Here is an 18,458-nt window from a genome sequence, read left to right on the forward strand (position 1 = left end):
CGAGGTTTGATCTCGTGCCATGAATGGGCTCAATACACTAATTACAGCCACCTGTGTGTGTGTGTGTGTGTGTGTGTGTGTGTGAGTGTGAGTCACATGATTGCACGGTGAAAAAGTAAAAACGTGTGTTTCTGGAAAAACAGAATCACTGATGAAATTTTACAAAACTTGTGCATTAAATGTTCGTGACGTGAACCAGAATTTGATTTTAGACTCTGTTTGCAACACAAGGTAATCAAAGTGTATGAATGAGTTGTGTGTGCGTCACTATATGAAGCAATAATGAAGGTTTTTTTTTTATGGTGCAGCAGGAGATGTGCTTTAAAAACTATCTTGATTCAATAGAATTCTTCACACAGATCTCGATCTTCTTGTCTCGGACAGGGAGAAAAAGGACCGTATATGGTCTCGCAGACGAGCTTCATCAAGCTAATCAGTGAAGGTCAGACTACATCATGTCGTCTCTTCTGAAGAACTTCTTTTTTTTTTGTTTTCCTTAAATCAGAATGAATCACAGAGAGTGAAGTTTCATTGATGGGTGAATCTGAGCAAAAACAAGTCCATATTTGATAAGACATTCTGCTCATGGTTTAGTGTAATTACACATAGAAATGTGTAATTACACTAAAAACAACATGTCTTATGGAAGTGCTTGGTCTTTTTTTTTTATTAATAAAAAATATATAATAAAAAAGAGTCCTTTTCTTACATGACTACAGTCTTTTTTCTTATTAATAAAAAAAAAAAAATACATTTCTTATAGGAGTGATGACTTTTTTGCATTTATTAAAAATAGGGAATACAAAAAAAACATCTTTTTCATTCATTAAAAAAAATTGAATTCTTCTTTTCTTATAGGACTACTTATTGTTTTTGTTTTTTAAATAAAAAACAGTTAATTGAAAAATACATTTCTTATAAGAGCGCTGAATCCCGTTTTTCATTTATAAAAAGAAAAAGAGTAAAGAAAAACGATAAAAACATGAAAAGAATACATTTCTTATTGGAGTACTGTTTTTTTTTTTTTTCATTTATCAAAAATATGTAATACAAAAAAGAATGTATTCTAATGTCAATGCGGCGTCTTTTTATTTATTAGATTTTTTCTCTCGTTTTTTCTTATTAATAAAAAACTGATAATTAAAAAGAACACATTTCTGAATCCGCTGAATCCTTTAAATTCATTAAAAATGCGTTATTTCGAAAAAACAAACATTTTTTATGGGAGTGAATAGTCTTTATTTATTTAAAAAAAAGAAAGCTCTTAACAGTGCATTAGATCCCAAAAGATTATGAGGCGTCGCCAACAGCAGATACACAAAGATAATAATCCATTTGGAAAAACAGTGCGACAAAGCTTTTAAGGCACGACTCATAAGTTCAGCTCAGCGCAGCTTGAGAAGGGGAGGAAGTATTGAAGCAAAAGTTAACAAGTAAAACAACTTTTTTATAAAGTCATTGTATATATAATCTACTAACTCCTCTTTAAACTTGTCCAAATACTATTTATCTGGTCAACTTAACATTATTATTTCAATTTAAACTAAAGAAATCTGTCTAACGTTTGTGCCGCGACAGCTAGCTAGCGCTGCTGGCTAAATCAAAAGATCGGATTAAGAGGTTCACGGTGAAAATGTAAATAAAGCCTGCCAAGGCAAAATTCCTCTAAGATCTCTGTGTGCGAGCGCCTGGTCTTTCTCAAACGACTTTCTTTCACATTGACCTCGACTGTATCTCACGACCAAGCAGAAACACGTCTGAGTCCGTTTGTCTAGCTGTCAGTCACTCATCAGGTCCAGAACACACTTCGTCGTACAGGCTGTAACACAAACCATGAGTGCTCAGAATGTTATTCTTTTTTCTTTCTTTCGTGGGCCCCATAGTGGTGTGTAGGTTACTAAAGAAAATACAACAAAGGGACTCATGGTACGAAACAAGAAGCACTTCAGCTTTAATCTTTTTCAAGCATGTTTCTTGACGTTCCAGCATGTTTGTCTGAGTGAGGTCCATTTTTGTTACGTTAAAATGTTTATTTTAAGTAGATCTATTATAAAAGTTCTAATATTTATGTATTCGGAAATTTTTATGTGTAGATTTTCATTGAGTTATTCCTTTGAAAAAAAGCCAGAAATAACGTAACATTCACAAATAAATATCAACAACACTCACTGGTACAATTCTATCAATAAATATATAAAGAAAAGCAAAAAAGTATTTAATCGTACGAACAAATTAAAGAAAGTTTATGGAGTCTACTCTTTGTTTAACAACTTTTAAGTTGTACAAATTGCGTGAAATCACGAGAGTACCTTAAACACATGTTGGCTACGTAGTATTGTTTCTAATTTGACATTGAACACTTTGGGGTCAAGCAGGGTCAAACCCTAATTTGGCCCTGGGGGCTGCATAATGCTGATGTATCAATGGTGTCGTGTGTGAGTGGATCTTTCTGAGCTGTTGTGTAGATTTACATCGAAACAAAATCCTATCAGATATGTAGTTAAACATAACCTATACAGTTTCTTATGCCACGATACATTACCCATGATCCCTCAGGACTGTCTCACGCGATCTACGTTTTCCTGCTGGTACACGTTCGACCTCCGTCGAGCTCAAGTGCAGATTGATTCAGTTTGCATTTTTACGATAATGGCAGCTGGCTTCCACTTGTGTGTTCAATCAGACACTTTTTTAGCGGTTTTTACTGCCACGGCCGTAAATATTCATACGACCGACGCTCGGATCATCTGGAGCTCTTCTGTTTCGCCTTTTTTAACAATGTAACAGCAAAGTTTGATCTGACGACTGTTATTGGCCTGAGGTCGAAAAAAAAAGAAACCCAAAAACCGCCGGCGAGAACAGCAAAGTTCTCCGGTCGTCCCAGCAGAATCCTCGGCGAGCCGACGCTTCCAAGTGACTAATTTAAGCCAAAGGAGCCCAGCTTTGGCTTCAATTACTCAGCAATATAACTCAGTTCCAGGAAGTCAAATCTACCTCCCAATACGGACCCAAAATAGTCCCAGACCCTTTCAACAAGTTTTTTTTACACCAACAGCTGTATTTTATCATTAAAACCAGAGTCTTATCGTTTCCCTAAAATGTTCCGTTTTAGCTGACTCAGCGACACGGAAATCAGCCACAATTTCAACGTCACATTGCAACATCTGCTCAATGAATGATGTGATTGAATGTTTTGGTGAAGAATTATAGTGGTTTTCAGACAGAAAAAAAAAAGTAAAACAGAATTGCTACCAACAACTAAGAGCTACAATAGCTTAATTTACAACATTTTAAAGGATTTCATTTATTTCTTGGAAATGTAATATCATTTTAATCACTGAGATTCATGGATCTAAAGACCAATTATTTCTGCAATGCTTCTTTTTTTTACATGATCCAGCACAATTCTTGAATCATGGGAGTTTTTAATTGTTGTAGATTTTTCGGCCAGTGTTTTTTTTGTGTGTGTCATTGATACAGTCACGTGAATGTTTATTATTTCAATCCCATACAGTCAGTTGCCAATTTACAATTACGCATAAAAAATGGTTTCTATACAATCATAGTTTTTACTACAATCATATCAAGTTTAATTATATTAAAAACAACCAGAGATATTAAAATGTATTTCTGCTCATGATTTAGACTTTTTCTTTTCACTAGATAGAACATTAAATGTATAGTTAATCAATGTTTTTGCTGTTGATGTCTTCCCTAAATGTGTTCATTTTGTTATAAATGTTTATTTTATTATATTTGTCCCTGGGGGTGTTGTTGTCTATATCTATTATTTAGTTATCCATATATCCATATTTAGCTTCTAATAACAATGATGTTGTGGTCAATTAAAATGTTATTTTGTTACTTGTTTGTTTATGATTTTGTTTTTGTTAGCAGGCTAGCTGTCGCTCCCCTTTATCGTGTTTTATTGATTGTATAAGATTTTGAAAATTAAACCTAAATCAAAATAAAGAACCTTCAAGTCTGTGTTGCTTTTGGGTTTGATCACAACAGTTTTAAATCAAAACCAAAAGTGTCTCACACCGACTGACTCCCCCGGTGACAGAGCTTCTGGGAGACCCCCAAAAAGAGGACGAATGGTCACTATATATCACACAACTCAAGAACAAATGCAGCAGTTGTGCAACTGTATTTATCATAACGTGAATCAAACGACGATCCAAGTATGATTTGAACTCTGTCCCTTGGCTGATCCTGCACAGATCGCTGCCTCCCCTTTCTCCAGTCTTACTGTCAGTGACACTGAAAATATGAACGCAAAAACATATAAATAACGCTGAAACAATAATGAAAAATAGGTAGAGTAATGTTTATTGCAGCTGCAACACAATAAGGCCTCTATAGTGACCTCGGAAAATGTCACAAACAGGTATCGAACCCGCAATCTTGACATTATAAGTTAGATGCTGTATTACTTCAAATACAATGGTCTGTTATGATCGGTGCTCCTGATCTATTTTTCCCCGACATGGATCATGCTCACCCCCAAAACACGCTGCCCCTGTTCGGTTGCCCGGTTCACACTTGCCTATAATCACCACCGATAACCTATGTCATTAAATGATACCAAGTATTTGCAAGAGATAGACCGATATGGTTTTTAATGGCCAATACCGATTATTAGTAGTCAAGGAGGCCGATCACCGACATTTGGAGCAGATATTCATTGGTTTTGAGTAATACAAACGCCAACGCTTAACTTTGTTTAAATGGCTCAAACCATATTTTTATTAAACACCAAAGAAACATCAACATCATTTGTTTTAAAATAACAACATTGTTGCTCCCATGCTGACAACGTCATTGCATCTGTCACAGACTCCCTGGTGTGGGTTGAGTGTAAAGCTCCCATACTGCACTCTTAAGTCTATCCATCTGCAATAAGGGTTTGAAAAAAAGAGAGTTAAAAGTGGGGCCACATGCTAACATATACTTAACTCATCATGCCTAATTTATAACAGAATTTCGGAAGCATGTAGTTAATTTTATTATGTGATTGTTATATTTTAATGTGATAAGAGGGACCCCATAATTCAAAACTATGCTAGTTCATTACTACTAACCATTAATGTTACGATAGCTGAGAAATAGTACAATGGCAATAGAAGAGACTATTGAGCCCTGAAAACAATGCAGTTCATGTATCTATAATGCACTTACGTTATGTCTTCCGTTGTAAAGCGTGCGTTGTGTACGTGGGTTTATTATTGTGCTAAACTAGAACGTCCAGTGTTGCCAACAGAAATATATTATATTGTAATTCACATGCATGCGCCTCCCTTTACTGTTTTTTAATTCAAATATATTTGTCCGTTTAGTGAGTTTGTGATTATTTGGTAAAGATTTTTCTATCAACCATTTTGTATATATGGTTTAAAATAAGCTCCTCCCTCACTGCAACAGACACAACCAGTAGTCGTTATATGTAATTAAATCATCATATGTAAATGTTTGTTGCTGCATCTAGCAACTTTTGGAGCTAGTGCTAGCTACTTTCATTCAAAAAGAGTTAGCAACGCCACGCAATAACAGGTCTGTGATAGATGAGCCAAAATAACCCAGTTTTAAATTGATCTCTTATCGACCGTCGGATTGTCAAAAAAGCAGACGCTGATGTGCCTCAAAATGCCGAATATCAGCATCGAAAATCGGCGGTCTATCCCTTGTATTTACCCATCCCTAGCATTTGTGCTCCTGCACCCACAGGAAGTCAGGAAATGATCTAAGTAGCACGTGTTAATAAGAAGAAAAATAGGTTGGAAAAGGAAAACCCCCCTCTGGGGTACAGTAAAACATCCCATTAAACACCCATTATGACACCAAGTGTGGCAGAAAATGTATTTAGCAAGCGCTTCCTCACTGAGGGGGAAGGAAGTGAAGAGAGTTCAACTGTGTCAAGTCTAGCTGACTCAGCAACATCCAATCTCCGTATGCTTTAAAAAATAAAAAAAAACACCACATTGTTACAGGCGGTTAATAAGCTCAGATCTATGTTGTATATTTTCTGGAACCGGGGTCAGAAACGACCTCCAAACGTTTGGGTTACGATCCGAGAAATGTTTCGGGGAAAAAGCAACAATGAGTTTGGAACATGGATTGTGTCAAAAAAATATCATCGCGGCGCTGAAATAACACACCGACGTGGGGCACTGGGCGCTCGCTCATCACGTCACACACAGAGTTGAGGAGCTTTTAAAAACATACAAGCGGAGGATCGTGTTAATTCAAGAGTGTGTTTAGAAGACGAATGCATCTGGTTAAGTTCAGCTGGCGAGTCCCGGAGCCGAGTCGGGCCACCTTTCTCGTTCCGTCTTCCTGCCGGAGTCGTTTTTTGTTTTGCTCGCGGAGCTGTTTCACATCACACTTCGCACTTCATCAATGGAGCGTCGGGGTCAAGTGTGGAACATGGATTGGAACTTCCCCTCGACAGAGTGTGAACAGAGCGGCGTCGCAACGTGAAAATCTGACATGCGGCGCAGCTGCGCTCGTAAGCCTTGACCATCCACCTGGCAGATTAACGTTCCGAGTGGATCCAGTCAAGGACGGAGATGATTCAGAGGAATTGGGGAGAATTACTTCACGTCCGCCCGAGCCGGGGGACCCCCCCCCCCCCCCCGAGACCCCTGAGAGTGTGTGATATTAACGTTGTACAGTATAAAATGTCCTCGGAACAAACGCGCACTCGCCAGGAGGTCAATGAAGAGCTCCAGATGTTCTGTGACTTGGACAAAAAAAAATTGGAGGATTGTGAAACTTTCCTGTCAAAAACGACATTGTCCGGATCGCCCCTTTTTATTGATTTAAAACTCAAGTTATGGGGATTAAATATAAAACAACAACTTGATAAAAAATCATTGTGAAGGCTGTAGATGATTCAAATATCTTGACTTTTGATTAGTTATAACAGCGAGTTACGACGCGGCTAGTTGGTAACTTTCTGCTGATTATTAATGAGCACATTAATCACGAAAATGATCAACCAAATTGACTTTGTAAATGTGATTTTATTCATCCGTATATGTGTTAACAAACTCCCTTTTTAGCCCAAAAATGTTCCATAGTGTAGATAAAATATACTTTATAAGACGCCAACATTTCTTGAGTATAAATAAGTAAATGAAAACAATGTAAAAGACAAGATAGAACAGCTGGCAAAAGTTGTTTCGTTTCATTTTTGTGTAGTTGAAAGGCGCCAAATCATGGGCGATCGTGGACCAAAAACGATGTTGGAATCTGAACCATCTAAGAAGAGAACCTATCGTGCATTGCAACACAACAGCATCATTATTTTTTACGATAAAAATAGACCGACAAACATTTCTCCGTCAGTCGCTGGGATAATAATAGCAATTCACGTCCAGCATCACTGTTCCCTGCTTCATAGTAGTTGCTGTCATATGCTTTAAATAGAACTCCTGGCAGCAGAGATGTCTGCTATAAAGCCTTCACATTTTGGAATAAAGCGATATAACTTACCACAGAAGTTAATGAAAAAAACCTTCTAAATTAGGATAGAGTTCAATTTTTTTCCACAAAAATATTTCTATTTCTATAGAGAAATAAGCATTATTATTATCAATGCTGGACCAGTCAGAGGGGGCGGTTGTAGTGAATTAAACATCCGATTTAAATTCCCTCCTTCCCATTCATGCGTGTATATATTTGCATCTGTGTGCGTCCAGCTGCCGCCGCGTAACTGGAGTCGACTTCAAGGCGGCGGCGCTTCTTTGCTGAATTAACGAATCTCTCACATCCATCGCCACGCGCCGCCTTTGAAAGGCACACCGGCCCGGCCTCGCATCGGCACTTTCAACCTGCAATCACTCCTCTCTTTCTCCCGTGAGCTATCAGATGTTCCTCCAGTTAAATGTCTCCTCATTAGTGCTTTAGTCGTTGCTTTCCACTCGGGCCCTGGCGCTCGTCTTACACTCTGGAGGACGCTTTGGCTTCAGCTGCTGTGGGCGAAGTGTGGCCTTTACTGAGAAATGTGTTTTACTTCAGTCACTTCATTTAATGACAAACATTTCTATTAGTGCCAACTATGCAAATATTAATACGTTTAAAACTGTAATTTTACAGAAGCACGACTAGTATTTTTGCAGACGATATACCGTTTTATGCATCGATGTATATGTTTTTCTTTTCATTCCTATACTCTTACTTCCCAAACTTTCAATATACAAGGTGTAGAGGTGTGATATTCTTGTTTGTTTTTACAACACTGGCAATAGAAAATAATAATTTAAAATCATGTAACAGCAGAAAAGCGACAGGTGTTAAGGGTAACAATTGTATTCATACAAACTTGTTTATTTTACTTCTACAGGGTTTAAATTGTTACCAAATTATAAAAACAAACTTCATAGTATTACTCCGTGAGGTGGATTACGTGGAGTAATACTTGCGGTACGGCTTTTGGGTCGACCACTAGTAATACATTGAGAAAATTAAAGTAAGTAAGTAAGAAAGTAAATTAAAGTGCGCCTTTAAGTCTGTAATAAACAGTAAATTAAGTTATTCTGTTTTCTTAGTCATAATTTAGTACGTATTCATAGTAGATCTACAAGAATAAATATAATAATATTGGGTCTGATAACTACTGGAAGGGCTTTGACGTAATGGGATTAGGTCGGAGGTATTTGAATAGAGACAGACTGGATCTATAATGTTAATGGGATAGAAAGATTGCACGAGTGTTAGAACCTTCAGTTACATGACTTATAAATCACTTCATGATTCATAAGTCATATAAAGACAGAAAAGCAAACTATTTCTGAAGCAGTGAGGGGTTAGTGTTTTCATCCGTGTTCGTGTCAGGATTTGATTTCCACTTTAAATTGTACTTCCTACAACAAAATATTTTCATTGTCTTAAACTTGTCTTGTTTTCAATTCCACTAAAACTCCTACTGCAACAACATAATCCAGTTTGAGGGACCTTATACCTCCGAGGGATGTTCCCTGGGAGTAGATCCAGAACACACTGGGAAGATCATGTTCATCGGTTGGCCTGGGAATCGCCCTGGTGTTCTTCCATAAAAGCTGGAGGAGAATTTTTAACAACGTTGCTTTAAAGCAAAGGTTGTCAAACTCACACAAGGGGGCCGACATTTGTTTCCGTCAAGGTCGTGGGGCCGAATGAAATGTGTACTTTCTATAAAGGAAGTATGAATCTGATTGTAAGCTTCTATGAATGAACTCCATCCTTGTATCAGTTTCAGTAAGTTCTACTCCTTGATCAACGTATAAGCGCATGATATCAAAAAGAAAATGAATCTACTTTCATCTGGAGCCAAACATTTGACCTTGAGTTTGGCAAATACTCTTTAAAAGTTCCATGAAATGCTCTGACAAGCGGCTTCGACGATGGTCCTCACGAAGCCTCACACCTTTCCACCCCCCCCCCCCCCTGACCTTATTAAACATTTCCTGGTATGAGCCAGAGTTTCCGTTGCCGAGACACACGTCTTTGCTCATCAGTCCGCGAGTTCCTTCCCTGCAGAAGATCAGGTCTCGTCTTTAACTTCAAAGATGTCGGCGCTCGCTGCCCGCTGACAGCGGCGCTTTGATGAACAACTATTTACAACAGTGTAAAACTAACTGGATGGCCGCGATGCGCCGCCGGCAGATGTTGGGAGGATGAATCACCCCCTCCTCCGATACCTGCTCCGGCTTAACCGCACATTTGTGTTTCTCACAGTTGTTTGCACTTTTAATAATGAAGCTTTTAATCTCCATCCAGAGGAATTCAGGGGGTCAAACTGAAACATGTGGACGGCGTTAGATTCCGAGGAGGGCTCGTGTACAGTGATGGGAAGGCAGGAGGAGAGCTTCATAATCCACGACTGGAGTCTTCAGCAGAACTTTTAGATCGTTTTAAACAAAGAAACCATTTGTTTCCAATGATGTTGATGGTGAAAATCAACTAAACTTCAAGGATGAGTTCACTGAGAGGGAGCAAGACAAAGCAATGGTGATGGAGGTCATGTTAAGAGTCACAAGAGTTACATGGCCAATCGGAAATATGATTTTCACACCATGGATATTTTATGTGGTCTGCCTGATACCTGGCTCAAAACCAAAGTAGATAAAAGTTCATGTTGATATCCTGACTTTGATGATCTATGTCACTTATCTTAGCTTAATCCCTGCGATTATCAGAGTCACATGAACTGTACGTAATTCCAATAACCGTAAAACTGAGGTTGAATTAAAGGGATTTAATGGGAATAAGATACTGTTAATTGTTAATTGGTTAATATAAAATGTTTTCGACCCACAACCAAAACGTCTTATTTTGGATTTTGGCCCCTTGTGTGAATGTGTTTTGACATCCATGATTTACTGTTTGAGTTCAGGAACTGTTTTAAATCCTAACTAACAATCTAAAAATACCTGGTTACTGACTGAAAAACAGAATCAATGATGGTAAAATAATGTAAACATGTGAAACAGTTATGAGTTAATAGTAATAATGCAGTTTAGGAATAGTAACATGTTATAAACATGTATTACGTTGTAAAAACTCAAATTCATTTAAAATCAATTGTTAAGAATTCAATTTTTCTTGAAAAAAAAGGTTTGCTACAATTGAAAAGCAATCAAATCAAAAATAAATCCAGGGGACCTGTATATAAATAAAGTTGTGAAAGGTCATAGTTGTTTATGATTGGATAAGCAGTACCTGAGTGAACCTTGAACTCAGTTTGCTGCCCCCTAACTGTGAAAGTCATATAATGCCGATCTGTCAATCATGTGGAAACTGCAAGCTGATGATTTATAATCAAATTTGTCGCCTCGAGGACACAACTTGTAACACTTGTCTACACATCCTTCCTTCCTTCTGTTTCCACGTGTTGTGACTTCAGCTGCTGCTGAGATCTGGACCGAGCTCAGCAGGACTGAGAACATGTAGAAAGAAGAGCTAAAGTTGAAAAACTGTGGTAAAAATCAGAGAGTGTGTGTCGTGTGTATCAGTTTCCGTTGAGCTGTCACGCTGATCAAACTTCATCCTGATAGCCGCGGCGCCATCGCAGTGTTTACTCAGCGGGGGAAACACGTCGCGCACACACACACACACACACACACACACACACACACACACACACACACACACACACACACACACACACACACACACACACACACACACACACACACACACACACACACACACACACACACACACACACACACACACACACACACACACACACACACACACACACACACACACACCTTATCTGGAGAAGCTAAGATATTCCACATGCATTTACGTGAAATACAATGCGATGGAATGCGGCAACACAAGCGAGCGCACGCAGACACACGACCCAGACATACGCGCACACAACCATAATGAGTTATTGTTTGATGGAGACGTTGTCGTCATATGACAACACAATTACGTTTGGATCAAATATCACCGACTATTTTTGGCATTCCCAACAGCAATTTTTAATACTTATCACTTTTTCCTCAGAGTGAACTCTTTCTCTCACATTCTTTTCCACTTTGTTACTCGTATTCGTATCTAAATGTCAGAAATGATTGGTATCAAAGAGAAAAAAGGTCTATTTTTAAGCCAATTAATCGCCCTTTTTATTAAGTTGGAATTTAAATAATTGAAAACTTAGAAAAGTTAAGTACATTTTTATCTGTTTGGTGTAATAACTTTAATTTTTACTTTGATTTCTTCTTATGTAGAAGTAAGACTCACAGACACTTCCTCATTTTAAATGAGATAAAATGAAGCTTTAATATTAAACAGAAAGAACACATATAAGTATGAACACGTATTTCAATTTATTTTACAATAAGGTTTGATGGGAATTGTTATTTTCCATTTTTTATTTATGCCATAGTTTTGAATACATGTTAATTTAAGATAATTATTTGGTTTGTTTGTCATTTATTACAAAATATGAATGAAAATTATATACATTCATAAATTGATTTCACTACAAATATGTTAAGTCAGCGAATTCTACTTTAATCTTACTGTTTGGCTCAAGTAAAGCAATTATTACACACATTTATATAATTTGATTATTTTCTTTGTTAAAAATAGTCATAAAATATTATAGATAATTGATATTAAAATGTGTTGTTCGATTTTTTCTCCACAAGAAATACGATTTTATTCCTTTGTTTCCACTGTTTTGCGTTTAATCTTCAAGCACTTTTCTCCATTTTTTAAATTTAGGAAGAACATGTCAACCAATCGTGATGAATCCACCAATCACAAAATTGGTCCATCCATCCCGGAGACAATAGTCCACTAGAGGGCGCTCACTTCCTCCGGCCGTTGTTACGACATCAAAGCATCTCCCCAAAGATACAAGAGCTTTCAAAGCAGAACCCCATTCTCCGGCCTGAAGAGTTACCAACGAGTGGAGAACAGAAAGAAAAGGCCGGGCCAGAAGAGGGGAAACGTGGACGCGGTGAAGAGCCGGTGGTCGCCTTTGAAGGGCGGACAAAAGTTTGTAAAACTTCAAAGGAAGCCTTTTTTTTTCTTCTTCTTCTCTAGGCCCCACTCACTCCTTTCTACAGGTCTCATCCATTCTCCTCGTCCTCTCTTCAAACATGTCCCGGCTAATTGCCTCGCCCTTCACCAGACCTCCATTCAGACCAGGGCTTGTAGCGGCGCGAGGGCCTAACAACGCGTGACAAAGGAGCCCCGTGAGGACCCCGGGGACGGATCCCGACCCCTGATGAGGGAAAGACTCCCGTCAATAGATCGGACTTGGAGGTATCCACGGAGAACTTTTTAAAGTTTGACTGATTTTAAAACAACGGCTACAAGTCCAATGAAGAAGTGCGGGTGTGGTGTCGTGTGTGCGAGCGTATCTCGTGTGTCTGTTTGACGGCACCCCCTGCGGGGTAACAATAGTAAGCAGGACTAATCCTCCAGACCGTATAATGGCCACTAAGCTGTCTATTCACAAGTACACAGCCCCCCCCCGCTAACTGCTCTAATCACCCCAACCCCCAGGTTCACCCCTTTTTTTTTTGACAGACTTCTTCTTCTGCCTGTCTTCATTCTGCTCGTCCACTTAAGCAAACACCAGCAGAAAACTACAATATGAAAGTAAACTTATTTAGCTGTCGATTTCATGAGGGTTTGCAGAGTTGCCTTTATGATTTAAACTGTGTTTTTCTCAAACTTTTTTTTTTAAATTTTAAAACAGGATTTGTAGCAAGAAAAATGTGGATAAAAATTGTATTTATGAATAATATTTAACGTTGTGTTTGTTACTTATTGAATTTAGCTTCGCCTGCCAACGGATTGATTTGTTGAATAGGAACGCTGCACTTATTTAACATTTTTCTTTCAAAATACCTTTAAATCATTTATTATTGTATTCATTAAGTGTGTTTGTGCCTGTTTAAGCAGCGATGAGTTCTTTTAAGAGGTTCTTCCATCTGCCCCGAGAATGTTGAGTGCCGTGCGCTCAAGATGTTCCAAGTATCAACTTCACATCCTCCATGAAACGATGTCTAACCTTTCAGTTTTCAAGAAAAATGGACTCAATTTTAAAGACACCGAATTGTCAATTGTGAGTTATCTGTTTTAAACTGGTATCAAACTCAGTAGAAGTTTAGTTCAACACGTCTAATCCGAGATAAGTTAAGACTAGAACAAATATATACAAGTAATATTGATTATTAGAAGCAGCATATTTAATTAAAAAAATAAAAAAAGAGAAAAAGATGGTTTACAGTGATTAAATGCCCAATATATTTCTTTGTATCAATAAAAACATTGTTTATATTTTATTTCATCTTAAAAAAAACTTTTTTCTTACGTATTTTTCAATCATTTCAGCTTATTTTCAAGTTATTTTCACTGGTTAGTAAGAAAAATGTGGTTTAAATCTTTAAAAACCCGACAGCGTCAAACGTATAAAAGAAGTTGTTTAAGATACGAAACACGATCTGAACTTTATAATTTTTCTCAGCTGCAGCTCTTGCGTCCTTCTGCCTGATGGTGCTTCTGTCTTTTATTACACGCCCCTCATTATAACTCATATTTCGGCAGTTTTCTTCGCCCCCCCCTCCATCGCTCTTTCATCTTTTGTTACTGTTGGACTCACACGGTGACACAACGTCTTAATTACATTAAACAAACTGTGGAACTGAGATCATTTCAACCAGCTCACTTTTAATTTCACTCAGGGACGGCATGTACCAAAAAAAAAGGAAGGAAAAAAAAAACCTCCCTGCAACAAATGACCTGTGTTCGATTCTTTGACATTTGTTACTGATTATGTATCTTTTCACGGTGACGTTGCCCACTGAGAGCTGCAGAGGAATCTAAACGTTTATTTCTTCAATTTTGAACAGATTTTGTCTGACCATAAATATGTTGGTTGAGAAACATTTACCTCCTCGTGGGGGTTGATCCAGGTCACCAAACAGAAATTTGGAATTATGTTTCATTTTATAATAGCATCATTCTACTTTGACTTCATGTCCGATTTAATCATTTAAATCACGTGTCAAATTCGAGGTCAAGTCATTTTATGTGGCTGAAATTCAAAGTGAATTTAGAATTAAACTTGCAACGTACCTTTATATACAATATTGTTTTGTTCCAACTATAGCAATGTAACTTAATGAAAGTACAACATCTGCCAAGGAGATCATGTGATGTGCATCAGGGCAAAATAACTACAAATATTTAGTAATTATGATTGTGATTTTGTCTTTTTTCATTCTATGAGCCTCATCACATCTTAACCGTCTCTGTGTTTGTCTTGCTTCACCAAACAAATTAATAATCGGTCTCTTATTGTATCTTAAACACTGGCATCTTTATAGGTCAGCATATCAACATGAACAATAATCTACTTTGATTCTGTGACAACCATCCCACATTAAAGATCCAGTCTGTCTCCATTCAAATAGCTCCGACCTAATCACATTATATCAAAGCCCTTCCAGTAGTTATCAGACCGAATATTATCATATTTATTCTTGTAGAACATATTTCAATTAACTTTTCAGGAAGGATAACATTTTGGTCCCTGACAACAGATTTGATCAGTTGCTCTTCATTTATTTAATCAACAAAATTAGACATTTGTTCAAGATTTTGGAAAACCACAAAAGAATAGCCAGAAAAATGGTATTTGAAAAAAATAATAAATAATGATTATTAATGAAATAACCACCATGCAGTCGAAAGAAGCGGACAATTGTTCTCTAAAAATATATATATAAAAAATAACCCGTTCAGGTCATAGTGGATCAAGGAAATCTTTCAAAGTGTGATTTTCTTTAAATGTCAAGTTAAAAATAACGGCACGCGGTCAAAAAATTCCAAATATTTAACATTTTAAAGTGTAAAAAAATGCTACAAAATTAAGTTCAAGGCCTTTTGAACCATGTGAACAGGACAGCAGGAGGCGGTAGCTGAAGCTAACCCCCACAGAGAGTGACGAATCCTTAAAAAGGTGCGTGGATCCAAAAACATGTCGTCATCATTGACATTTCTATGATTAATAAAAAGAACCTCCCTGGCAGGTGTGAATATAAATTCTCCTTTTGTATTCCGCAAAGCCAAACATGATCTTGAAATCCAGCTCTTAGGTGACTCAAAGGTTTATAGCATGCAATGCTGAGTCAGCGCTCAAAAACAAAATTATCTTATGTTCATTGCACGCTTTCCAAAGGTTCTATTATTTTGTTGCGGCGTCCAAGAAGCGAGAATCAAAGTCGATGTTGCTTCGAATCAAACAAGACTGTTGGACAAAGAAAAAACGTGTGCACGACTTCTGTTTTTCGGGTGGATTCTCTCCAAGAATGACTCACTCTCGATTCAGGTTTTTGGAAAAAAAAAGCCTGCAGACTGACAGATGGCATCTCACAGGGAGTTCTGAAGTCAAAACTAGCGACGGGTATTTAAGACCCATTAGGCGTCCATGAGAAATGTACTCACACACACACATGTAGATGTAGCATGACGGCACACAAGAGGGGAAAAGGAAGGAAAGATGCCAGAAAGAAAACATCCACAGGAGTGTAAGAAAGGAGCGGAAGGGTCACGGATGAAGAGTGAAGAGGAGGTAATTGAGGTTAGATTATCGATAAGAGAGGGAGGAGAAAAGGAAGACGAACAGGTGGAAGCGTGTCGCAGACAGTAATGAGGGAGGGAAACAAAGAGGCTGGTCGTGTTGCGGTGAAATACTTTTTGCCTTTTATGTTGCCGTGTTATTTTTTCCCCCAAATGGTTCGGTCACGCCGCATTTGCTGTAATGTATAGAGCCGTGGAGCCAAATTAAGTCATCGTTTTGTGAGCTCAGGCGAAGACTTGTAAGAGCTTCGCTCGAATATTTGACGACATCTGTTTGCAAACTTTCATGTGGACCATCATTCACAATTAAACTGGCTCGGATTTCCGTGAGAAGAAGAGAAAGTAACAGATTGCACTCACAGATTGCATTGACTCTTTCAAACCTTGTGTTATCTCTGGGTCAAGGTGACCCGAAGGCCAGAGAAAAATATGTGTTTGTGTCATCCCTTGCGTTTCCTCCGGGTCATAGTGAACAACCTCCACTACTGCATATGTATTTCTGGAAGCCAGGGAGGTTGTTAACCTTGACTTTGAAAAATGGGATACCACAAATACATTTGTTTTCAGGCCTCCGGGTCACCTTGACCCAGAGATAACAACAAGGGTTAAAGTTCAAATTTCCAATCACGATAAATCCTCAAAGTTTTATGCTGTCAGGAAAAGACAAACATAATCGTAAAACCAAGAAAGAGTACTAAAGTAGAACTGCCGAAACACAGAAAAGATTCACCTGCACAAATGTCATGTGTACGCGGAACCATCAGTAGATTCTGATTCACAGACCTAAGAGCCCGAGCTGGGGTGTAAGGCTGGATCAGATCACTGATACAAGGAGGAGACTGACCATAAATATCTCTGAAAGTAAGAACCAGAATTTTAGAATTGATCCTCAAAGAAACTGGCAGCCAATGACGAGTTTTAAGGATCGGGGAAATGTGAGTTCTCCTACTAGAGCAGAACAGAAGATGAGCCGTATGGAGGTATTAGGATGTTTTCAAGTGTGTCTTTTTGGACAAAGAGAAATTAGCTCTTGTCGCGACTGTCAAATTAACATACATTACTGCCTGTAACTGTAACAAAAAGACAGAGCTTGTGAAAATAATCCAACATGTAGTGGACATGTGGTTGAGTAGAAACTGAGTAAAGTTGGAATTTTAGGTGGACTATCCCTTTAAGAGCATGGGTGTCAAGCTGTATATTGCAAGGTGTCAAAAGTTTTTACTCAGTCAAAGTTAACGGCTGAAAAATAAGTTTAAAATTGATAAAAATGTCTTCTTTCAAATAGATTGAAATTATAGTAAAAGTTATAGAAATTGTCACTTTAACCACTAGAAACAAAAACATTCATTCACTTTCAACAAACTCCATTTCTGTCTTCCTTTTACTTTTGTAGTTTGAAGCCATTGTGAGTCACTTTTTTTTAATCCCAGTGTCACAGTATGACCTCAGAGTCCACTGATCTAAATACATGACGATTACATCTGTACTCCCGTCGATGCACATCTGTCTCCCAAAATGTTTAGAACACGAGTTTACAAATTCTTTTTTTTCTTCTTCTCCAGACTTGTTGACAACATCAGATGGAAAGCCAGGAAAAAAGAAAAAAAAAAAAAACAGGAGCTTCATTCTTTCCCCGTCCTCCCTCTCTCCATCTGCCCATCTTCTTCTTCCCGTCTCTCCGCTGGAAGTGAAGCGAGGCAGAACAGGAGGATGTGGGACAGACAGCCGTGAAATGGAGGCCAAGGGCCCCCGAGGAGAGCAAGGGCTCTCTGTTTACTCGTCTGTTTTTCGTTGCGTCTTCATCTTGTTCGCACGTGTCGCCGACGTACGTTCCAGGCGTCTACGATTGTTTATATTTTACGCTCCGTCACCGGAAGGTACGGCGCAATCTGGCATCTGAATTTTGTCTGGACGTGATTGAAACCCGACTCCGTCCACCGTATCTCCAGCATCACCACAGACCGTTTCATAGACGCCGGCGTGTTTACATCTGCGTTTCTCCACGCTGCCACCCTGATTTCCTGAGCGACGGCGAAAACCCTTTCAGTTGTGAGACGGTTGTTGTCGCGACCGGACGACCGACGTGGAGCGAAAAGATCTGACGGCGGCGTCGAGAGACTGATCGCAGAGATATAGAAATAATAAGCAAAGTCATGTGGCGGCGGATGAACTTGTCATGTCGTGACCAGCTCTGGCTTCTACACGTCAACACGCAGGTTAAGTTAAGTGACGGATGATCGTGAGGAAGAGTGGAGCAGAACCTATTGAAGCTTTTTAAGAAAATAATGACGCGAGATTGTATTAAAAATATTCATTATAATAGAGGATTAAACACTTTTTTCAGTGAGTAAATGAGGCGT

General features: G+C 38.4%; 1 protein-coding gene across 3 annotated transcripts in view; it reads right to left on the reverse strand.

The window, feature by feature from the left end:
• Positions 1-18,458, reverse strand: part of fgfrl1a (fibroblast growth factor receptor like 1a) — a 72,586-nt gene that overhangs the window by 21,915 nt on the left and 32,213 nt on the right. The window lies entirely within an intron of this gene.

This window comes from Callionymus lyra, chromosome 9 (genome assembly GCF_982586985.1).
Source record: "Callionymus lyra chromosome 9, fCalLyr1.hap1.1, whole genome shotgun sequence".
Lineage (NCBI taxonomy): Eukaryota > Metazoa > Chordata > Actinopteri > Syngnathiformes > Callionymidae > Callionymus > Callionymus lyra.